Source organism: Canis aureus, chromosome 6 (assembly GCF_053574225.1).
Source record: "Canis aureus isolate CA01 chromosome 6, VMU_Caureus_v.1.0, whole genome shotgun sequence".
In the NCBI taxonomy this organism is placed as follows: domain Eukaryota; kingdom Metazoa; phylum Chordata; class Mammalia; order Carnivora; family Canidae; genus Canis; species Canis aureus.
Window position 1 is genome coordinate 25269959 of NC_135616.1, and position 21911 is coordinate 25291869.

General features: G+C 35.6%; 1 protein-coding gene and 1 long non-coding RNA gene across 19 annotated transcripts in view; one reads left to right on the forward strand and one right to left on the reverse strand.

Moving 5' to 3' along the window:
* The window catches only part of NOL4 (nucleolar protein 4), a 524626-nt gene that overhangs the window by 204666 nt on the left and 298049 nt on the right, over positions 1-21911 (reverse strand). The gene's annotated exons all lie outside the window — the stretch shown is intronic.
* LOC144315619 (uncharacterized) overlaps positions 1-21911 on the forward strand; it is a 59573-nt gene that overhangs the window by 14798 nt on the left and 22864 nt on the right. For 2 of the 5 annotated variants that reach the window (XR_013381346.1, XR_013381347.1), the window contains exons 2-3: positions 5884-5956; positions 19851-19913. This is a non-coding gene — a long non-coding RNA (uncharacterized LOC144315619). Of the gene's footprint in view, positions 1-5883; positions 5957-19850; positions 19914-20476; positions 20579-21911 lie in introns of all 5 variants that reach the window. The other 3 variants (XR_013381349.1, XR_013381350.1, XR_013381348.1) reach the window with 2 other exon arrangements.

Genomic DNA, 21911 nt, shown 5'->3' on the forward strand with positions numbered 1-21911 from the left:
TATTCAGAGATTCCTGAATTCCAGTTCTAATTACTTTTGCTTATTTTTCATTTTAGGGATAGGAACAGGGAATGGGAGGTGAGGATATAGTGGGGTGTGAAGCACAAACCATCCCACATGTGAGGGGCTTACCAAATTCTAAATAAATCTAAATGGATGCAGAGAGTGAAGAAAAGGAGAGAGGAAACAACACACAGGGCTATAGGCACATACCCTTTAGTAATCAGAAATAAAATATGTATATTTCCTCCAAATTGGACTATTTGAAGAGCTCTGTTTGTTGACCATGATTGAAATCAAGGTTACTATTTATTCCCTTCTGTAGATGATAAAGTTTCTCAGTTATGTAAATCAGAGTAGATGAAAACAAATGAAAGATTAAGGGGAACGGTGAGGAGAGTGAGTCATAGCAAGTGAAGGGGAAAGGGGGCAAGAGGGTGAATAGATGAAGATGAGAAGATAGGAGAGGGGAAGGAGAGAAAGGGAAGGAAGACAGGAGAGAGGAGGAAAGTGGTTGAGGAGAAGCACTTATTTCACTTTGAATAACATAGTTATTTGGAAAGGAATCATCCAATTGTATGGCATGGATAAAACAAAGAAGCAAAGCTTGAAACAGAACACGCACAATACAAACCCATTTGTTTATTATTAAATTCTACAGACATAAAATTGCTGTTTCAAATCCTGCACTTATCTTGTCATGGACCAGAAACAGTTGTGAGTTCTACTAACTGCTCCTTGAAGAGTCTGACCTGGTAGAAACTCATTAAAAATTCATAAAATATCTCAATAGTACAGCCATCAGAACATTAACAGTTCAGCAATAAATTATTGTTAGGTCATGCTTTTTCTGGAACTTGATCGCTTTGGTTTTTCCCTCCATTTTATTGCCAATTCAGAGAAGTTAACAGGGTGGGCAATATGACCCTTATTTTTAAATGGTTACACTGAGGACAAAGGCCAGACCTGTCAGAGGATGGTCCCATACTGAGTAGTAGAATAGAAGGAGACTCAGTTCTCTTGACTCCCAGGTCACTGCTTTTTCCTAGGCTTTGGTGGCTCTTTTTTTTTTTTTTTTTTTTTTGTGCAATCAAATTGGACATGCAGCATTAATTAGCGAGCTGTAAGCACTTTCGTTTTCACTTTTGGCTAGCAGACTCCAGTGAATCTCTAATTTACACATTTCAGCTCTGCAGACATTTGCAGACCAATATTCCAAGAGCTAGTTTTTAATGTGGCTTAGCATCTATTTCGGTACTTATAATGTTAAGATGTGTATTTAATTGTCATTCCAGAAGGGATCCTGCCACAAATAATCAATGGTTCCCAAAAGATAAGTGTGTGGTTAAATCCATTCTACTTTTCTTTTAGTCTATAAATTGTTATGCCTTTTGTAGCATTGGCTAGTATAAAAAACTATGACAACTTCAGCAAATCATTGGCAAAAGGACCTTTCCAACAACTGATTAAAAATGATAAAAATGATACCTATATTCAAAATCTTGGTGACCATTTTTTTAAAAGGATAGCTATTGAACCAGCTATCATTTATCTACTTTTCTTTTCTGGAAAAGTACAAACCAAACTGCTAACAGCAATAGGCTACTGGGCGGATAGTATACAGGGAGTAGGAAATGGGGGACCCTCCCTTTGCACATTTCTGTATTTTAAAAATTTTTTTCTCATGAATATGCATTTAGATGAATATGTAATATTTTATTAATAATATATTGGTGATGGAAGTGACTCTAGGAAGTCTAAATGTTTTAAACATGAATATATATTTAAAACAAATGTGTAATATTTTATTAATACATTTTATTACTTTATCCACTGATCTTTGAAATAAGGCAATATGCAAGTCAGGTTCTTAGCTCTTTAGTAGGTAGATGAAGGAACTACAGTGGAGGTATAGGGCTGAGATTCCAAGGGAAATGTGTTATGCCAAAGTGTGTGAGCTTCGCACTTCCTTATGCTGCATGGCAATGACAAATGAATACACTGCAACAGTTAGTGAAATCTCCTTGTATTTCTAACTTAGGTCTCCCAGGGTAGATAAACAACAAACAGGACCTATTTGAAACATGCACTGTGACAATGATACAACCCAGAATTTGGGGTAGTTCTGAACCAAAATTGTTCAGGTACATTTGATCAGAAGTATATTTTATATTTCAATTACCCTGACAAGCTTTTCCTCTGGTTTGGTAAAACCAGTAAGAGATTCATTTAATCTCTAGAAGGTTAGAGATCTGTGCCAAGAACATGTTACATTGGCAAATGTCACATACCATGCTGAAGATGATTTTATCTGATAATCTAGTATGGAGAAAGCATAACATAAATATTTGCCAGATTATAAACTTAATTTTATACCACAGGTCCAATAACACGTAATTTGATTATAATGGATTATTTCTAAAAATATATATTTAAGATATTTAAAATTATAAAGTTACTAACAATATCTTGTTACTCCCAGTTCTGCTTTTTCACTTGACCAGTTAAAAACTATATTTGCTTTAAGAGAGGAAGGGCCACTAAGAAAACCAAGTTTTGGGGTTGAAAAGAAACAATGCTAAATTAACAAGGTTAAAATTTTAAGCTCTAAAAAAATCATAAAAGAACTTGAGAAAAATCCTGTGAGAATTTGTAACAAAAAATAAGCCAAAAAGAAAAATCATATTCTTGGGCCTTTTCTTTCCCACTGTGTAGAATGGGAACCAGAGGAAAGAACTAAAGGTGAAGAAGATCCCTATTTGGCAGGAGTTAAGAGAAACACATGTCTCCTTCCTGATATGGGTACAGTCATCCCTTGGGACCTTATTAGCTACAGAAAAGAAAAAAAAAAACTTGGTTATCACCCTTAAATTCCCTACTCGCTTAAAGCAATTTCTAGAGAGAAGATACACATGTGCCGTATCGTCTAAGTCATGGCTTCTGGGATTTTTAAAAATTTCTAAGGTTCCTTCCAAGCATTAGAAAAGTGTTATATGTGATTTTTCTTTCTTTTTTTTTTTTCCTTTTTTACTAATTGGAGTGACCATTATTAGACAAGTTTGGAAGGTACAGGCAGTGTTAAAGTCAATTTCTCATTTTTCTTTTAAAATCTACCTTAGGTTTGTTCCACAAATCATTGTCTTAACCATATTGTTATGTGAACTGCTGTTCTTAATATTTATTATACAGGGCTAAACTTGATCATCATATTGTTAGCTTTTACTAAAAAGTATGAGATATAAGTGATTCTGTCACAGATTAAGTAATAGCCTTCAGAGAGTTTTCCACTGTGTGAATTTCTGCATGTGATTTAAAAGGCAATGTGATATAATACATACACATGCATTCAGGACTCACGTGTGAAAACCTTTTTTCTATAGATCACAAAGTTTGAAGATCCTTTAGTATATTTTGATTTTTTGACTCAAATACTGAGCCACTGACTCCTCTGAGCCTGATTATAAACAATGCCCTTTTTTTTTCCCTCTGGTGCTAATTTTCTTACCCTCTACAACACATTCAGTGAAACCTATGAATGAAGGCTACATACAGGAAGAGGCAAGTTCCCTAGCCAGTAATGGCATCCTTACTTGCAAAAATGAAAAACTCTCAAGATATTCCTCCCACTGAGCCCCTTTCTCTAGAAACAAACAAACAAACAAAAACAAAACACAAAACAACAACAATAAAGAAAAAACTGAGAATACATGATGGTATTTAGAGGAATACTTCCACTGTTGCCTATCCCAATCATAAGGAACCCTAATGGATACACCTGGGAGGTCAAGTGCTAGGAAAGTTTTCTGTGAACCTTTAATCATCTCCCAGACTATTAGATAAAGTGGAAGGGAGGTAACATGTATATTTGCAGACTGTCTATGAAACAGTCAAAGAAACAAGAAAGAAAAAGAAAGAAAAGGAAAAGTCAGAGCAGTAACTGAGACCTAAGATTATAGTTGAATGATAGTGGCTGCTAACATATATTAGCACCTAGTGTCCTGCAAGGTTTTTCTGGTTACAACCTCCCTTCATTCCCAAAACAATTCCATGAAATAGTTATTGTACAGAGAAATTGTATTTGCTAAAGGGGAATTGTATCTGCTAGGCCTCCCCGTGTGACCACTCCCACCCTGTCGCCACTATCCTTCCTGACAGTTCTATATCTTATACTAACCTTCCTCATAGCACCTTACACATGTGTGCAACACAAGGAATAATATTGTGGTTAAAAGAATAGGTGTTGTGGCTAGAAAAACATAGATTCAAACCCAGGCCTTTCACTTATAAGACAGGTGATTTGGACCTTCTCTCAGAACCTTAGCTTCCCCATAGAAACAACAGGGGCAGGTGTATCATTTACATTATAGGATAATTGATATGATTATTTGAGTTCATGTTTGCAGAGTATTTAACTGGTCCATAACAAGGAAGAGCTTAGCATTATCTTTGAGAGGAGTGGGAGTTTCTGGTTGTCTTCATTTTCCTATAATTTGTCTATGCAGAAGGAACCCAGGGTAAGGGTGTTATTTTTTTAAATTTTATTTAAATTCAATTAATTAATATATAGTGTGTCATTAGTTTCAGAGTTAGCATTCAGTGATTCATCACTTGCATATAACACACAGTGCTCATCACATTGAATCTCAGGACAGCATTATTTTTACTGAAACTCCAATTGCAGGGATGCCTTAGAGGCTCAGTTGGTTAAGCACCTGACTTGATTTCAGCTCAGGTCATGATCTCAGCATCTCGAGATTGAGCCCCACATAGGGCTCCCCTCTCAGTGGGGAGTCTGCTTATCCCTCTCTTTATGCTCCTCCTCTTGCTCTTTTTCTCTCTCTAAAATAAATAAATAAAATCCCCCAAAAATAAAGCTCCAATTGCTTCATCATTCTCCTCTTCCTGGAGTGGAATAAGTTTCTGTGACTGTTCTGTTATTAAGTACCTAGTGCAGTGCAAGTTTCTTTACATTGCTTATCTCTTTTAATTCCCAAAACAATTCTGTGAAATAGTTATTGCACAGAAAAATTGGACCAGACTGTATCCAATGGCCTGCTTATTTTTTTTTTGGCCTGCTTATTTATAACATGGGCATAAGTGTTCATAGATACTTAAGGCAAGAACAATAAAAATGATTGTTTCCTTATTACCTCTCCATGTAGCATCCAAAAATGAGTTTCTACAATGCCTCATTTAAGAAATGAGAATGTGAGATAAGGAGCTGGATAATCTCCTACTATTGGTTCTATAACTTTAAAAATATTCCCTGACCTTTCTAAGCATCAGTTTACTTATTCATAAAACTGGGACACAATGGTAATTATATATGTCTGACAGTGTTGTGATAATTAAATGAGATAATGTGTAGAAAAGGTGCATCATAAGGATAAGTGGATGATTTTCATTGAGGAGACAGGAAGCTGCTTCCCTACCATCCCCTTTAGAGTGTCTTCTTGAAAATATTCAGGTGTAACAGGACCAACCTTTTGATTTTCCAAAGCAAGATTAAGACTTCTGGCCCTTCAAACTGTAAATTCAAGCTTCCAGAATTAGCTCAGAATTAGCTTTCTTTCACAAGAGAAATAGGAGACAATCAGGTGCATCTATTTACTTCTCAAAAAGATAGAGAAGTTATTATTCTTTATTCTACTTAACTATATACATATGTGTGAGATTCTGTGCAGAACTTATAGTCATTTTGACATCACCATATATCCCTACACTATAATAAATTGTTTTCTCTCTTTCTTCTATATAGGTACAGAGGGGTCTTTTTTGGGCAGGGTTGTTTTTGTTTTACCAATAATTATAAACCGTAAAGTACCAAAAGATCTTAACTGTTGATATTGTTCTTATAATTATTAAAAACTTTTCTCATTTCAGGACTACAGTGATGGAAAATTATGCCATTATCCAGATAGAAAAGAATATAAAATACTTGACCCTAGCACATTGGGTAAGTTCTACAAAAGTGGTTTTCTTAAAAGTTCAGCTGAATATATCTTTTTTCCTTTGTATTAACTTACTTTTATCTTATATTAGTGCCAAGAGCACAATGCAAAGACAAAAATTATTAAATTTTAAACGGTCATACCCAACTAATGAAAGATAAACTTCTTTTTGGTCATGCTAAAAAGTTGAACTTCAAAATGAAAACACATATCAAGTTTTTGCATACTCTAATTGCTATATACAAATATTAAAGAGAAACAAAATATAGTAAAGTAAATGCTAAAGACACTATGAAATTCTATGCACTAACACAACCTTCTAAAATAAACTACATTATGAGGTGCCTGGTGGTTCAGTGGGTTAAGCATCCAACTTTTGACTTAGGCTCAGGTCATGATCTCAATGTCATGAGATCAAGCCCCACACCAGGCTTTACCACACTGGGCGTGGAGCCTGTCTAAGATTCTCTCCCTCCTACTCCCTCTGCCTCCTCTGCCCCCACTCTCTATCGATCTCTCTCTCTCTCTCAAACAAACAAACAAACAAACAAACTATACTATGGGTAAGTTAACTCTTACAGTTAAATGCAATATTTCTTTCTAAGTCTTAAAGATCAAACAGGATGGCCAAATCAAATTCACTGCAGTCTCCATTACTATCACTTCTCTCCTCACGTCTCACAAAACCTCCTGTCTCTTCCTATTGGCTTTCCCTACGTCTACTAATGGCACCCATGCATTTCCAAGTTTGAAGGTTCTTTAACGCTATCCAGTCATTGGCCAAGTATACCCCCTAGTTTCCCACATTTCTTACTACAAAACATTTTAATTTTCTATCTCTTAGTCCCACCAGACTAAGTGTTTTTTTATGAATGCCTGAACATAGCATTTTGCTCTGTAATTCTTACCATCCATCTTGGCAGTGACCAAATAAAACCTTAGCTGAGTAAATCAACACATGAAATTCCTTAGATTATGTGGCTATGATTGCTTTCTCACCTATTCCTTACCTTTAATTCTCAGGTTTTCTATGCTAGTTTAGCTTCTCAGTCCTAAACACCTCCCCTTAACTCTTGCCCATACCATAGATTTATCCTTTCCACATTTGTAGAATACATTTTCACAGAGCCCTGCTCCTATTTCTCACTCTTGGCTCAGAAATGCCCCTTGGCCCCCATCTGCTTTCAGAAGTGTTTATCACCAAAAGTACATAAACCCAAGTAACATTCTGGTCTTTCTACATATAACCCAATTTCAACAACTGTTCCAGCCATCTTCCCATACACGATGCTACACATTTACTTACATGCAATCCTGAGAGATAAATTTAGCATCTTACATATTTGTCCTGAGACATATAAAGTCAAACTTAAAGAATATAAGGAGAAGATTTTTACATGAGCATAAATCTCAAAGTTTAAAAAAGAGGAGGAATCATTGCTATATTACAACTCTCTAAAGTGGCCTCTGTAACCCAACAATGTATTATAGAATCAAATTTTATATAGTCAAAATTAAATCTTAATTTGATTTTTAAAAGCAAAAAGTATTCATATCATAGTGTTATCTTTTGTGCTAAATATTTCTACCTTCAATATTTACTATAATGTATATGTCAACCATCAACCATACTGGGTAGTTTTAAAAGCTTTCTTTATTTTTTTTTAATTTTTTAAATTTATTTATGATAGTCACAGAGAGAGAGAGAGAGAGGCAGAGACACAGGCAGAGGGAGAAGCAGGCTCCATGCACCAGGAGCCCGATGTGGGATTCGATCCCGGGTCTCCAGGATCGCGCCCCGGGCCAAAGGCAGGCGCCAAACCGCTGCGCCACCCAGGGATCCCAAAAGCTATCTTTAATGTACATAACTGACCATTATATATATACTAACCCCAAGATCTTGATGTCCTAAGATTTTTATTCTTAAACTGACTTCTGGACTTTCCAAAAGACGTTCCAAACCTCTGAGACCAGTTCAAGAATAGAAAAGCTTGCTCTTCCAAAGATTCCTGAAGCAACGCCTTTCCAAGGATAATTAGGCTTTGGAGTAGGACCTGTCCCTCACCTAGCAAGATCCTGACATAGTAGAAGCCCAAACCAAACTGCCTCAGGGATATAATAAATCCCTACATGTCTTCAGCTCTCAGCATTTGGCTCCAGTTCAATCATTACTGTATTTACAAAAGAAATAAGCTCAGAAGACAGGAAATGGAAAACTCTAAGTAATATAATAAGTTTCTTATTTAAAACTGGTTAGGACCACCTCTTGAAAAACTTTAGTTAACGTAGTGAATGGGCTAAATTCCTTCCTTACCTTTCAATTACTATTCAGTATATAGTATATACTTGTATATACTTTATTCTGTGATCTCAGTCAGTGGTGCCCATTTTCACCTAGCCATTGTTCCCCTTTCCCAGTTCTGTTTATTTTGAGCCTGGCATCATATAGTGAACTCAAAGTTTCTCTCTTTTTAGAATATGGTCATTGGCTCCCTCATTTTTGCACAAAGGCCATAAATGAAGAGAAATAAGTTACTCCAGTTTGTTTTTGGAGGGTAAGGATGGAGAACCGGGGAGAAATAGCAGATTTGCCTCTTTCTCTTCGTGATTTCTAAGGGCTCTGCCCCGAACTACTGATAGAAAAGAGATTTACAATCATTTACTGAAAGGGGCTCCCTGACTTCCTGCTTTGTCTCCATTTTCTTAAGAGCATCAGGCTTCTGCATAGTTATAACCTGAATGCTATTCAGCCAATTGTGACCCTTATGGTTTTGTGTATATTTCCTGACATATGAAGAGAATAATTTTATGTAGCCATTTAACACAACCGTTCCTTCATGTCTAAGACCCATGGTCTCTTCTAGCATTAAGTTTCAGAGAAAAAGAGTATATGTGTAATCTGCACTCTGCTTTTACAGCAACACCCAAATTTCTTTCATTTTGGTAAATTAAAGCAGTATACTTCAAATAGCAATTAAATATTTTTTATGATGTTGGCTGTATTTAGCAGGGACTGCAATGTTAGTTGTAGTGTGGAAGTACACTGATAGCCTAGGATTTTGTATATGGAAACCAAAAGCTAGTTTTTAAATACACATTGTAAATATATGGCCAGGATCAAAGCAATTGAAAAACATGATGAATGCACCATGCTACAATTTTCACTGGGAATATCTTAAATTAAAAAAAATGTATATAATTTCAGTGTAATATACACACTGATCATCAAAGCCACAGTTCACATATTAGTAATATAGTACATAAAATCTACATAATCTTGAAATATTATTTTTATTTTTGGATGTGGATTAAAGTGCACTCTGAAGTAATTAAGTTTTTCAATGAGTAGATATCTCCACAATAGATATCAATATCAAACATTTCAAATCTATAACAAGGTTTACTGATTCTTAAGCTAAAATCTATGCACTACTTAGTAATTATAGAAAGAACTGTTCCCATACAGACCAAGGGGGGAAAAACAAAATCAACCCACATAGTCCCCTAGAATAAAATCCATTTGAGACAAGCAACAGAAAATCCTGAAAGATTTACACATTGCACATACTTTATGCTGACAAGTTGAAGCAATAGCACCAAAGAGAAGACCTAAATAAATTAATCTTCCCCAAAGAATATCGTTTTTATCACAGTCTAACTATCTTAAAAGAGCTGTATCACTTGTATGCTTCTAAAAGGATTTTCAAAAACTGTATACATAATTGAAAACAAACATTTGCAATCCTAAAATGAAATCTTATTACTTTTGGTGTAAAAGAAACACACTTGCTTAGAAATAATACATTTTTTCATGAATTTTTTTCTCTCTATGGAATTTTAAATTTAAGTGCACAAAAATCTAGGGTAAATCAATTAAGCACCAAAAACCTATAATACACTTTTTTTTTTTTTTTGCTTATCTAATTTTAACATGCTCCCAGGATTTTAGATGGATGTTTCAAAAGTACCTAACATTTTCCCTCAAGTTTCTGATGTGATCAACCCCTTAAATACCACCTAAACTAGAAAAACATTGGCAGTCTTATCAGAGTTCCCTGCTGTCATTCCACTGCTGCATGGGACAGTCTTCAACGAGACTTCGACAAACCTCATTCATCAATATTCTACTCTGGAGGAGCTGACACTTACTGCGAATTCTGCTCTTCAACTTAAATACCAGTGTCTGTGGCAGCCAATTCTATCATTGCAGAGACAGCCTCCCTCAGGCGAGGTCCAACCTTTCTCTCCAAGTGCACCCAGGGATTACTCTGACTTCCCCTAAATTCTCTCCTCTGCACAGTAAGAGCTAATCTTTCCTGTATGAAGCAGGAGATGGTGTTGCTATGACAACAGAGCACATTCTAGCAGTGGGACTACCGAGATGAGCCTTCAAAGACTCAGGGAAACATGTACTCAGTTTTCCTCCAGGGCTATGGGCTCCTTCCTTTAGGATTTAATCCCCCAACAAGTTTACTGACAGACCGAGTTGTTGATTATCTATGCATTTTGCTACAGGGAGATGACTGATTAAGAACATGGATGGAAGATCACAGAGTTATTTAATAAAAGTGCCATTCTCAGTTATATTAAATTTCCAGTTGTAACTGCTTTGTATAGCTGTTTTAAAATACTAGCCTCACTTAAATTTAAAACATTCTGCTTACTGTTAAGTTTTTCAAAAATGATATTAATGTGTTGAGAAGGGCATTAGCAAGGGGAAAGCTTTATCTTTTTTCGTTTGTTTGTATATCATCACCAATGTATCAACTTGAAGGTTAGATACAGTCACACACACACACACACACACACACACACACACACACACATCCATTTTCTCTCTCCAGCATCAACGTCTGGAGCCTTGAGGTTTCAGGGTGGGGGAGGGGATATGCTAACAAAAGCAAATCCCTGCAGCCACATTTTGCATACATATATTAGCTGGAGAATAATCACAATAAGCATTAATCATTTAGAAAAATAATCACCAGTAGAATTTAAGTGCCTTTGCAACCACAGAAGAGAGCTAGTATCGGGTCATATTGTGTAAGGGCAGATTTCACATATTATTTTCGAACACAGCAGTTATATTTTTCAGAAAATAATGAATGCAAACATTGTGTATTTTTTAAAAAGTTGATAATGCATTTTAATAGCCCTAACTTTGTACTATTTTTTATATTCACTTTTCTTCAGTAGGCATTCCTGTGAATTCAAACACGTCCATCTTGTCCATTAGAAGGCAAAGACTCAAGGCAGGAAAAGTTTTCCCTTCTCAGCAATAGACATTCAGTTTACTACCCCGCCATGAGAGAGACTTTCACCCAGGCAGTCATCCAAACTGTCCTTTTTGCTCCTCTTCACTTCCCCGATACCTCTTCCATTTCTCAATCTTTTCCTTCAGGAACAGCTCTTATCACACATCACCCTTCCCCCATACCAGGCTTGCAACTGCTCTCCTTTGTGGCTGAAGCAATATCATCTACATCCATTCTTCTGATTGTGGAGGGAGAACATGACTTCATGGGTGTTGCTATCATTCAGAGGTGAGGGGATATACAGGGTATAGGGATTCAGTGTCCTATTGGCTGGCTAGAAGGAGTATCAGACTATCTTTATTACTCCTTCTCATGCAAATTTAGTTACTTCCTTTTTGTGTGTGAAAAGCTTTAAGATATTAACTAGTATGTCAAGATTCCAGATAATAACTTGCATTTACATTGAGTAATTCACAAAAAATGAACAGGGCATTTTAAAACTAATTTTGATTTTTTTTTTTTATTTCTATCAGGTAATAAAACTAGCAGTTAAATTTGTTCAAAGTGTGCCTTGGCATCCTCCAGACACATACGTGCTCACATCATGGGCACATACAGAACATTTTTCCCTCATGATCCTATTCCCAGAGCTTGTTCTGAAGATGCATTCTCATAATTCAAAAAGTTATGGCACCTGTTTTCATTATGTTCATTATTATCTAATTAGTAAAAGGCTTTTTTTCCCCCCATTTTCACTCTCATCTTCAGGGAAACTGGATAAATGCCAAAACATGTAAACAACATATGGTTTACTTTCCAAATCAACCAACCAGAATTACTCATTTTCAAAGAATCTCTTAGCTAAAAAAATATGTTGAAGAAATAATTTCCTGCTCTAATAGCTAATGTTTACCATCTGCTATTCCTTTAGATTAACTACCTGGAGATCAATCACATTATATATTTTCCAGTTCCCCTCCCCTCTAAAAACTGATATTATTAGTAAAATAAAAAATAAAAAATAAAAGGCACTTAAGTAGGTCATGCTGAAGTGGCACAACTAAAATTTGAATTTTGCAAGTGAGTTATAACCACCTAAAATAATATGCAAGCCAGAAATCACTACTGTTAGAAATTTATGAGCTTTATGATAATCTCCTATGTATTACTTTTGAGCTTCTATTTTTCAACATAATAATCATTATATCTGTTAAACCACAATAATAAGTTTGTCTTACGAAAATAGAGATCAGGAGAGTAAAGAGCATTTTCCTCAAAACCAGCTTTGAAGATGAACCCCAAAGCATTTCAGAAGAAAGAGACTGAGCTGCTGGAGCCCATGGCAAGGGGAGCAGAGTGTGGATCAAGAACCATTTTTTTTCTATGAGGCCACCTTTTGTGGAAAGGCTTAAGTACAGTCTCTGGACTTTAACTGGACACTGAACACAGATTCTAATGACAAACTGCACTGCTAACCTGTATTTCAGTTTATCACTTTCAAAATGGGGAAAATAATAATACTTCTATCATGGAATTCTCATAAGAATTCAAGGGATAAATATGTATAAAGTTCTCCTAATAGTGCCTAGTATACATAACATACTATGTAAATGTTAGCTATTATTTAGGATTTTGAAGACAAGGACTACATGTTATTCATTTTGTTCCTCCTATTCCTAACACAATATCTGCTATAAGATATGTACTCAGTAAATCTACAAAAGTATTTTTCATATCATCTATGTGATTTCAATATCTAATAAAGCAAAGTGAACATAAAATATCAAAACATTCTAAAATATAACAGAAGAGAAATAATAAATCTGTATAACTATTATGGGTTTATAAAGTTCAATAAGTAAATAAATAAATACATATTCAAGGAATGGAGTAGATTTTCAATACATAACCCTCTTACATACTAATTCTATGTTAAGAACTATTTGTTGAATACTAGCTACAGATTACAATAAGTAGGATTATTGGAATACAAGCACCATAATCCCTTTAGTTTTACAAGAAAATGAGTTATCACTTACTACAAAAGTATTTAGCACCTGCTTTAGTAAATGTTATGCTAGATGCCAGGGTACTAAGATTTAGATCATGGTTTCTGTTCTCAATGAGTTCACAATCTAGTCTAGGAAACAGACATCCATTCAACACATACTATATGTGCTAGGTACAGTTCTAGGTGCTGGAGATACAACAGTAAACCAACTAGAGAGAAATGTCTGCTCTCAAGAAAGTTACCCATACTCTGTGGATATGCATGTGCACGTGTGTGTGTGTGTGTGTGTGTGTGTGTGTGTTAGGGGTGAAAAATGTGAGTATACAAGTAGATTATAACTGCTTGAGAGAAAAAGGAAACATAGTTGGGAAATAGGAAGGGTGGTAGAAACAGGGACGAAATCTTAATGTTAAGCATATATATACAACGCAAGTTGGTAGCAGCCATAAAAGAGCCACAAAGGATCATGGGCATCTACAAAAGGGATTGATTAACTCTTCCCTAAGTAATCTGGGAAGACTTCATAGAGTACTCAAATTCCAAGTAAGAAATTTAAAAATAAGTACATAAATAGAGTTCTTGTGTATTCAATAGTATTTTTCACATCATCCATTTTATTTTATTTTTTTATTTTTTTATTTTTTTAATTTTTATTTATGATAGGCACACAGTGAGAGAGAGAGAGGCTGAGACACAGGCAGAGGGAAAAGCAGGCTCCATGCACCAGGAGCCCGACGTGGGATTCGATCCCGGGTCTCCAGGATCGCGCCCTGGGCCAAAAGCAGGCGCTAAACCGCTGCGCCACCCAGGGATCCCCACATCATCCATTTTAATACTTACCACAACAAAGTGAATAAATAACATCTAAAAATACTAAAATATGTCAAAAGAGAAATATACATCTATCAACTAATTATTATGGGTTTACAATGTTCAAAAATTTCATGGTCAGTTAAAAATATGTAATTCTAGCACCTGAAATAATATGTGGTTGTTCTACAAAAGTAATTTCCTTTTATTTTGAAAAAGTAATTTTCTTCTTACTTAGTTTCCTAAGATAAAACATAGCTAAAGAAACACAAGTATAACTCTATTATACTTTGTATAACAAAACAAATTGCAGATGGGTTAAACTTTTAAAGAAAATAAAGTTGTAAAAGCATGAAAAGAAATGGAGATTTAAAAAATATATACATACAGGAAAACAAATTCTGCAACATTCTGTCAGATAATTAACATCCTGACTAGTCTAGAAATCTACAGATATATACCCATACCCACTTTTAAATTATTTATTAGACAATCATTTACTCGCTGCAATGATGCATCAGATATTGGGAATTCAAAGAAAAATGAGACAGTCTGCCTTCTACAAGTTTATGGTCCAGCAATAGACACAAATGAGTACATAAGTCTTTACCACAACAGAGTGATAATTATTATAAAATTATGCACAGAATGCTATGAGAGGATCTAGGAAAGAATTCTGTCCTGGTACAGGCATATGAAATCATCAAAAGAGCGTGTAGATGCAGCCAAAATGGAAGAGATTTGAGCGGGCCAATGCTATCACTGAGAATAGCCAGAAAAGCTAATTTTAAAAAATATATGCCTGAATCCGTTTGAAGACATCAGACAGCTAGCAGGCAACCAGGATTTGAGAGCCCACAATCCCTGAGAGAAGAAAATCAGAGAACTGTGAACCAACATTCTCTAAGCAGCTTTTTTTACTCCAGGCAAATGCTGATGTTCATGTGAAGAGTGGGACAACAGTATGAGCATGCATTGTTTAGATGCAGAGAAAAGAGTAGAACTTTTGGAAATCTCATAATGCTGTAAAGAAAATAAACTGGATTTCACATTGAAAAGGTAGCCAGATTATGAGTAGTCAGGATCCCAGAGAAAGGGTAGTAGCACGGAAGTGAGATCACAACTTGTGGTTTTATTCTTGAGACTTAAGCGTATTTATAAGTTGCACAGAGCAAAAGCCCAAGAAGATAAGCAGAAAACCTCTAAACAAACAAACAAAAAACCAAACCCAGCAGCATTTGCCTTAGTCCTCTGGACTGAAAAGCCAAGGACCCTCAGAGGGGCAGGTTTTTTGTTAACAATCCAGGCTATCCCTGGGACCTCTGGAAGGTTACATCATTCAGCTGAGGAAAAACAGATGGGGAAAGGAGATCGTTATAAGACCTGAGACATAGCATCAAATCAGTGCAATCCTTGATTTGATTGATCTGTGCCTCCTTATCTGCCTATATAATAGGCATATTAGGATATAAGGAAAACTCCCTGAGCCAGACAATGTTCCTAAGACCATCTATTATTATTCATACAAAATATCCATAATTTAATAAAAAATTATAAAGCCTACCAAGAAACAGGATTGAGAAAAAAAAAGTTTATAGAAAAACAGACAGCCAGTTACTAGAGCTATCAGAAATAAATTTTTAAATTACTGTGATTATTATAGTAAATGGAAAAAGAGGTGGGAATTTCGCCAGAGCTGGAATTTATAAAAGGAAATTCAAGAATTTTAAATATGAGAACATTAAAATTAGGCATTTAAGATAGGCTTTATTTTTTATAGTAGTTGGAGAGAAAAACAGAGGATTAGTGAATTGGAATATAGATCAGTAGAAAATATACAGGTGGAAACACTGAGTTAAGTGCAGGAGATATAGAGAAAGAGTGTTCAGAACATACAGGAAATGGGAAAATGATTTAATACCTGTGATGTGCTGGTAAATGTTTAACAACCAGTTCTCAAAAAAAGTGTACATATATTATACATTTCACTCATATAAAGGATGTGTAATACACTATTAATAATAATAATAATAATAAAATATACGATATTCCCTGTTGTAAATTCCATATAGCAAAATGATTCTTTCAGAACATTTGGCCTCCCATCAGCTTCAGGGTGAATTGCAAACCCTCATCATGGCAAAAAAAGTGTTAAAAGTATCTAGTATATTGACAACATACATACATATACTGCATATTTGATATAATTTAAGCCTCACAGCAACTAAGATACAGTGCTATCCTCATTTTATAAAATACCCCTGGTTCAAAACTCTGTCTTCCCCTTTCACTGTCTCAGTATTTACCAAAACGGGCTGTACTCTATTCTCATTGAAGAACTGGAGGTTCTCAGAACACATCATCCTTTCATCTGACACCATGTCTTGTATAATGCCTCAAACTCTCTTGCTCACTCTCTCACATGCACATTATCTCTCTGGCTGTCATATCCTGTTCCTCATACTGGATAATTCTGGTTTTTCCTGTAAGGTCCAGCTCAGCTTTCTCTTGTTCTTGGAAGCCTCACCTGAGACTGACAAGATGCCCTTCATCAGTGTTTCCACAGTACCCTGCACATACTGTAAGCACTGTCCCCTGAAATTACTCAACTCCAAAAATGGCCCCAGATGATCTGTGAATCCCACAGTTTTCTCCTTGTGAAATACTCTCCCTGAATCTGAGTTGGCCTGGGACTCATAGTCATGAGAATTCAGAGAAAATAATCCTGTGTAAGTTTTGGACTTGACACTTAAGAGAGGCTGTCAGCTTCTACTTTTGTGCTTTTTGGACCTTCAAGCCAACAGATAAGAAGTCTCACTACCTACTGAAAGAACCATGTGTTGAAACCATGTACAAAACTATCTGAGAGGGGAAGAGGCCCAGACACATGAAGTAAAAGAAACAGGGCCAGTTGTCCCAGTGACCCAATGTTCTTTCTGAAATGAGCCTCCCAGCCTCCCCTAACTAAGGCATCAAACATATGAGTGAGCCACTTCTGATGCTCCAGGCCATTCAAACCTTCAGACCACTGCAATCCTAGCCAACATTGGAAGTGGAAGCACTACCAGCTAAGCTCCATCAACCCAATAAATCATTAGATTATAAAATTTGTCTTTATATTGTTTTAAACAGTTACACTTTGAGGTGTTTTTCGTAGAACGCAGAGACAGATAACCAAAATATCTTGTACTTTGAACTCTGAGAAGCTTGAGAGCAGAATCTGGACATCTACCCTTGTACTCAAAACCACTAGAATAGTACTTTGTACAGAATAGTTCTAATAAATGCTTACTAAATTAAATTAATATATTCAGGTCTCCTCAGGCTGAATGTGCAAAAACTCCCAAACAGCTCTACTTTTAATTTTCAATTCTCAACCAATTTTTAGTGACACTGCTTTACATGGCTAGGAACTTAAATTATTTCTGCACCAATTGCATTAACCTATTTATATGTTCCTACCTCACTGTCTTTTTCCTACTTTATTTTGCCTTTGATTTTTCTCTCATCAAAATACTATGTATTATTAATTTGTGATGTTTATTATCTGTGTCCCCCCATTCTCTCCCCTTCTTCCTATTAAAAGTGCCAGGAGGACAGGGAAGGTTTTTTCTTTATTCTATTCAGTTTACTGGTTTATCCCAAGTACCTAGAACAATATCTAGTAAGAGCAGATGCACAATATTTGTTGGTTGACCTAATTCATTATTTTAGAAGGGAACTGGAGATACTCTACAGTACAGCTACACTGTAGAGAAAACCAGGACATAAAGAAGGTATATAGTCAGTAGCCAATGAAGGGGACTGCATGATTCAAAAAAAGAAATTTTACTTCTCTGTGAATTAGTGTTTAGTGAAGAAACAAAATTTGGGTGGAAATAAGACAAATGTGTATGAAAAACCTTGACCTCTTCCGCATAAAGGTGCTACGTAGATGGAAAGACATCACATCCTGCCTTGCGGTATGACTATTCCAAGTAGCAAAAGTATTTATTTCTCAGGCATTCAGTATTTTTTCTTCAGAAAACAGAACTTCAAATTAACTTAAAGGAATATACAAGGCTGAAATGCCTTAAGTGGCCTGAGTTTCATACAGAAAGAAATTCCAAGATGTGTTATAAAACAAAAGCAGTTCTTACTATCATGAAGCAGTCTGCTAAATATAGACATAAAAATTTCACAGAGAATATAATTAAGAACTAGGAGTATACACATGTATTTACCTTAGTAGCCCATAATAGGTATTTGAAAGATGTTGGCTGAATTAGTGTTGAATAAATAAACATAATCTTACACACAATAATTTTAGTTATAACATTTATTATTAAGATAATACATTATCTTAATGATGCTCTTCAAGATATGGTGAAAAAAATTCAATGAGACATTATCACCGACATTCTAAAACTACAGAGCTAGCTATCTAGAGAGAAAAGAGGATATTAGTCTCTTATACTGTATATTACAGTGATTCTAAGTGGAGACAGCTCAAGAGCTCTTTGGAAGAATACCATATGCACAGGTCATCCTATGGGATGGTGACCAGGATATTAAAATGTTCCCACAAGAAGGTCGACCAGTGGTCTGGCTAAACATATTCTTTCAAGGAACACATCCCTGGTCTGCTGGAGTCACACTATTGGGTTGGCTGAGGGGGGATAAATTTGTTTTCATCAGCTCTGCATCGGTGAAATAGTAACTCATAAGAACTATGCATAAATGAAGGAAAAGAAACTATAGACAGTTTGTCTTAACAACAATAACTTATTTTATTTATATAATATGTGATATTTTTAAGAAGCAATATTATATGTTCATTAGGTAAAGGGACCACGTCTTAAATAATTGTATCTTATAGCATTTAGGAAAAGTGAACAATTAGTAGAGAGTTAATATTGCTACAAGTTCTCTACATACATTATTAGAAACTCCTGCTTCAATTACCCCAGGAACCAATTACATGTTATTTAGTCTATCAGAATAGGACAAAAGATAAAGTAGGGACCTGGAAAAACATGAGAACGGGCAAAAGAAGAAAATGAAGAATTAAAATAAAGAAATAGCAAATATCAAAGCCTGGAATGCTAATAAGTAACATAAAGATTCATTTGAAGGGACAAACGAAGATAAACAGCTATAGATGTCTCCTAAAAGAGAGATGATGAAAGACAATAGCTAAATACTTTAGAGAGGTATAAAAATAGAGCACTGGGTGATGGACCTTACCCTTTCAGTTAAACACATAAGCCTCACCTGAGCTGCAAGGAGATGTAGCAGAACCTCTACAAGCATGAATTTTTTCCTAAAGAAGCTCCTACTAGAGATGCCTGGGTGGCTCAGCAGTTGAGCATCTGCGTTTGGCTCAGGACATGATCCCGGAGTGCCGGGATCGCATCCCATATCAAGCTCCCTCCATGGGGCCTGCTTCTCTCTCTGCCTCTCTCTCTCTCTCTCTCTCTCTCTGTGTCTCTTGTGAATAAATAAGTAAAATCTTAAAAAAAAAAAAAAAAGGCTTCCTGGGGGATCCCTAGGTAGCTCAGCGGTTTAGCGCCTGCCTTTGGCCCAGGGCATGATCCTGGAGTCCCGGGATCCAGTCCCACATCGGGATCCAGTCCCACGTTGGGCTCCCGGCATGGAGCCTGCTTCTTCTTCCTCCTGTGTCTCTGCCTCTCTCTCATATATAAATAAATAAATCTTTTTTAAAAAAAGTTTCCTACTATACTTCCACTAGAATATTATAAATTAACTGAAGATATAAACATCATTCTCTCTTCATACATATATAATATGCTGGAGTAGTAATATTTGTTATTTCCATTCCAGTCCTCATTTGAAATGCTCAAAATGTCTGAGAGAAGTTTAATCAAGTTTGAGAATGTGTCAAAGGTGAGATCTAATGTTTAAAAAAGAGTAATAATATATTCAAATATTCATTTTTCTATATCCATGAAATATATATATACACACACATTTTTATATATCAAAATTAAAATCAGGTGGATGGAAAATATATCAATATAATATCATAGAAAGAAGTCATTTTGACTTGGATAACAGGAAGTAGAAAGCAACAGAGCATATTTATATAAAAAAATTAACTCTATCCAGAATGAAATGTTAGAATACATGAAATAAATGCAAATCACAAACCAAAAAGACTGCCAATGTATAGAACTGGTTAGTTATCATGAAATTTGACATGTAAGACACTGTGCATCATTCAATCAACTACATCACAGAACTACAAACAGAAGTTACTTGTTGATGCTATATTGCCTTTTATATCCATAATGGATCTCTCTCTGCTCCTAAAGAGATCATTCACCTTTGGTAAATTTTACCTTCTTAAACACCATATTCCTAGGTGAGACATAGACAAAAGATGAATAAATGAACTCAGTAAAAGGAATAAAGAAAAATCATAGTCATATCTTGATTTGGTCCAACAGAGATGATCAGATCATGGGAAATTAATCTGAAAAGACAGCAACCTTGACATTAGCAGCAGTATAAAACCACCAGCCAAAGTTTCGGTGCAGTGCTTCACAGGGGTAAGCATTGAGCAAATAGCTTGCTTTCCCAAAATGAGTTAAGTGGCATTTTCAACCTTTATCATACCGTTACTCAATGTTCTAGAGTTCACCCATTAACTAGATTACATTTTTTTTTCTCCCACTGGCAGTCTACCTTACCTCAAAAATATATGTTGTGTGATGCCGTATGTGGAATTATTTATATCAAAAGTTGGCAGGCTCTAATTGACAACAGAAATTATGCTTTAAAAGAAAAAAATGATTGGATATTAAAATAAGGAAATAGATGGAGACCTTTGTTCTTGCATGTATAGTCTGTTACTGGACACTTGAAAAGTCATCTCTTCAAGTCTGAGCTTTCACATCTCTTAAGAGGACATCTGAGAAAGCCAATCTCATCCATCTTTATGACCCAATAAAATAATGTCTGTAAATGCACACTTATTTATTTATTTGAGAGAGAGAGACAAAGAGAGAGAGAGAGAGAGAGAGCACCCGAGCACACAGAGGGAGAGGGAGAGAGAGAAGCAGACTCCCTACTAAGCAGGGAGTCTGATGCGAAGTTTAACTCCAGGACCCCTGGGATCATGACCTGAGCCAAAGGCAGAGGCTTAAACAACTGAGCCACCCAGATGCCCTTGTAAATGCACCTCGTAAACCATGCAACAAAAATGTAGACAATAATGTCACACTAACGCTCAATTATTTTCTCTCAAGGTGAGTCTGTCTTGCTATTTAAAAGCAATACATTGCAGCAAATCTTCAAAGAGCATTTATGATGATTAACCTAATGTACAGAAAACAGCTAATTCTATTTATGTAGTTGGAAATTGCTATTTTTTCTTCCTTGCCATATATTGACTGGTGTGACTGAATGGTTCTTATGTTTATAAAGAATTAATAATTATGATATAAAGACAATCATAGGAAGTCAAGTACAACTTACAGAATACAATCAGCACACTGTCACCTATGAAACACAAAACATATTTACTCTTTTACTGGTGCAAAGATGAGTATCAGTAAAGGATCAAATAAGCCCAAGAAAAGTAAAGCAGAGACCACTGGACTAAACAGTCTCCTTTGCTACCTTCTCTTATTGTTGAAATTTTAATGAAGCAGGTCAAGGAATAAAGAGAAATGAAGGCTACAACATAGAACTGTCAACACCTTACATAAATAATACTATGGTTATACTCATTGTATTGTGGACACTGTATATAGCCCAAGGCACATTTTCTTTTTCCTCTTTCCACTTATATTACAATATCATAAAAGCCTTGGATCTTATAACCTCCATTCATAAGTTCATTTTAAGTGGTACCAGTGAAATTACAGAGTTTGACAACTA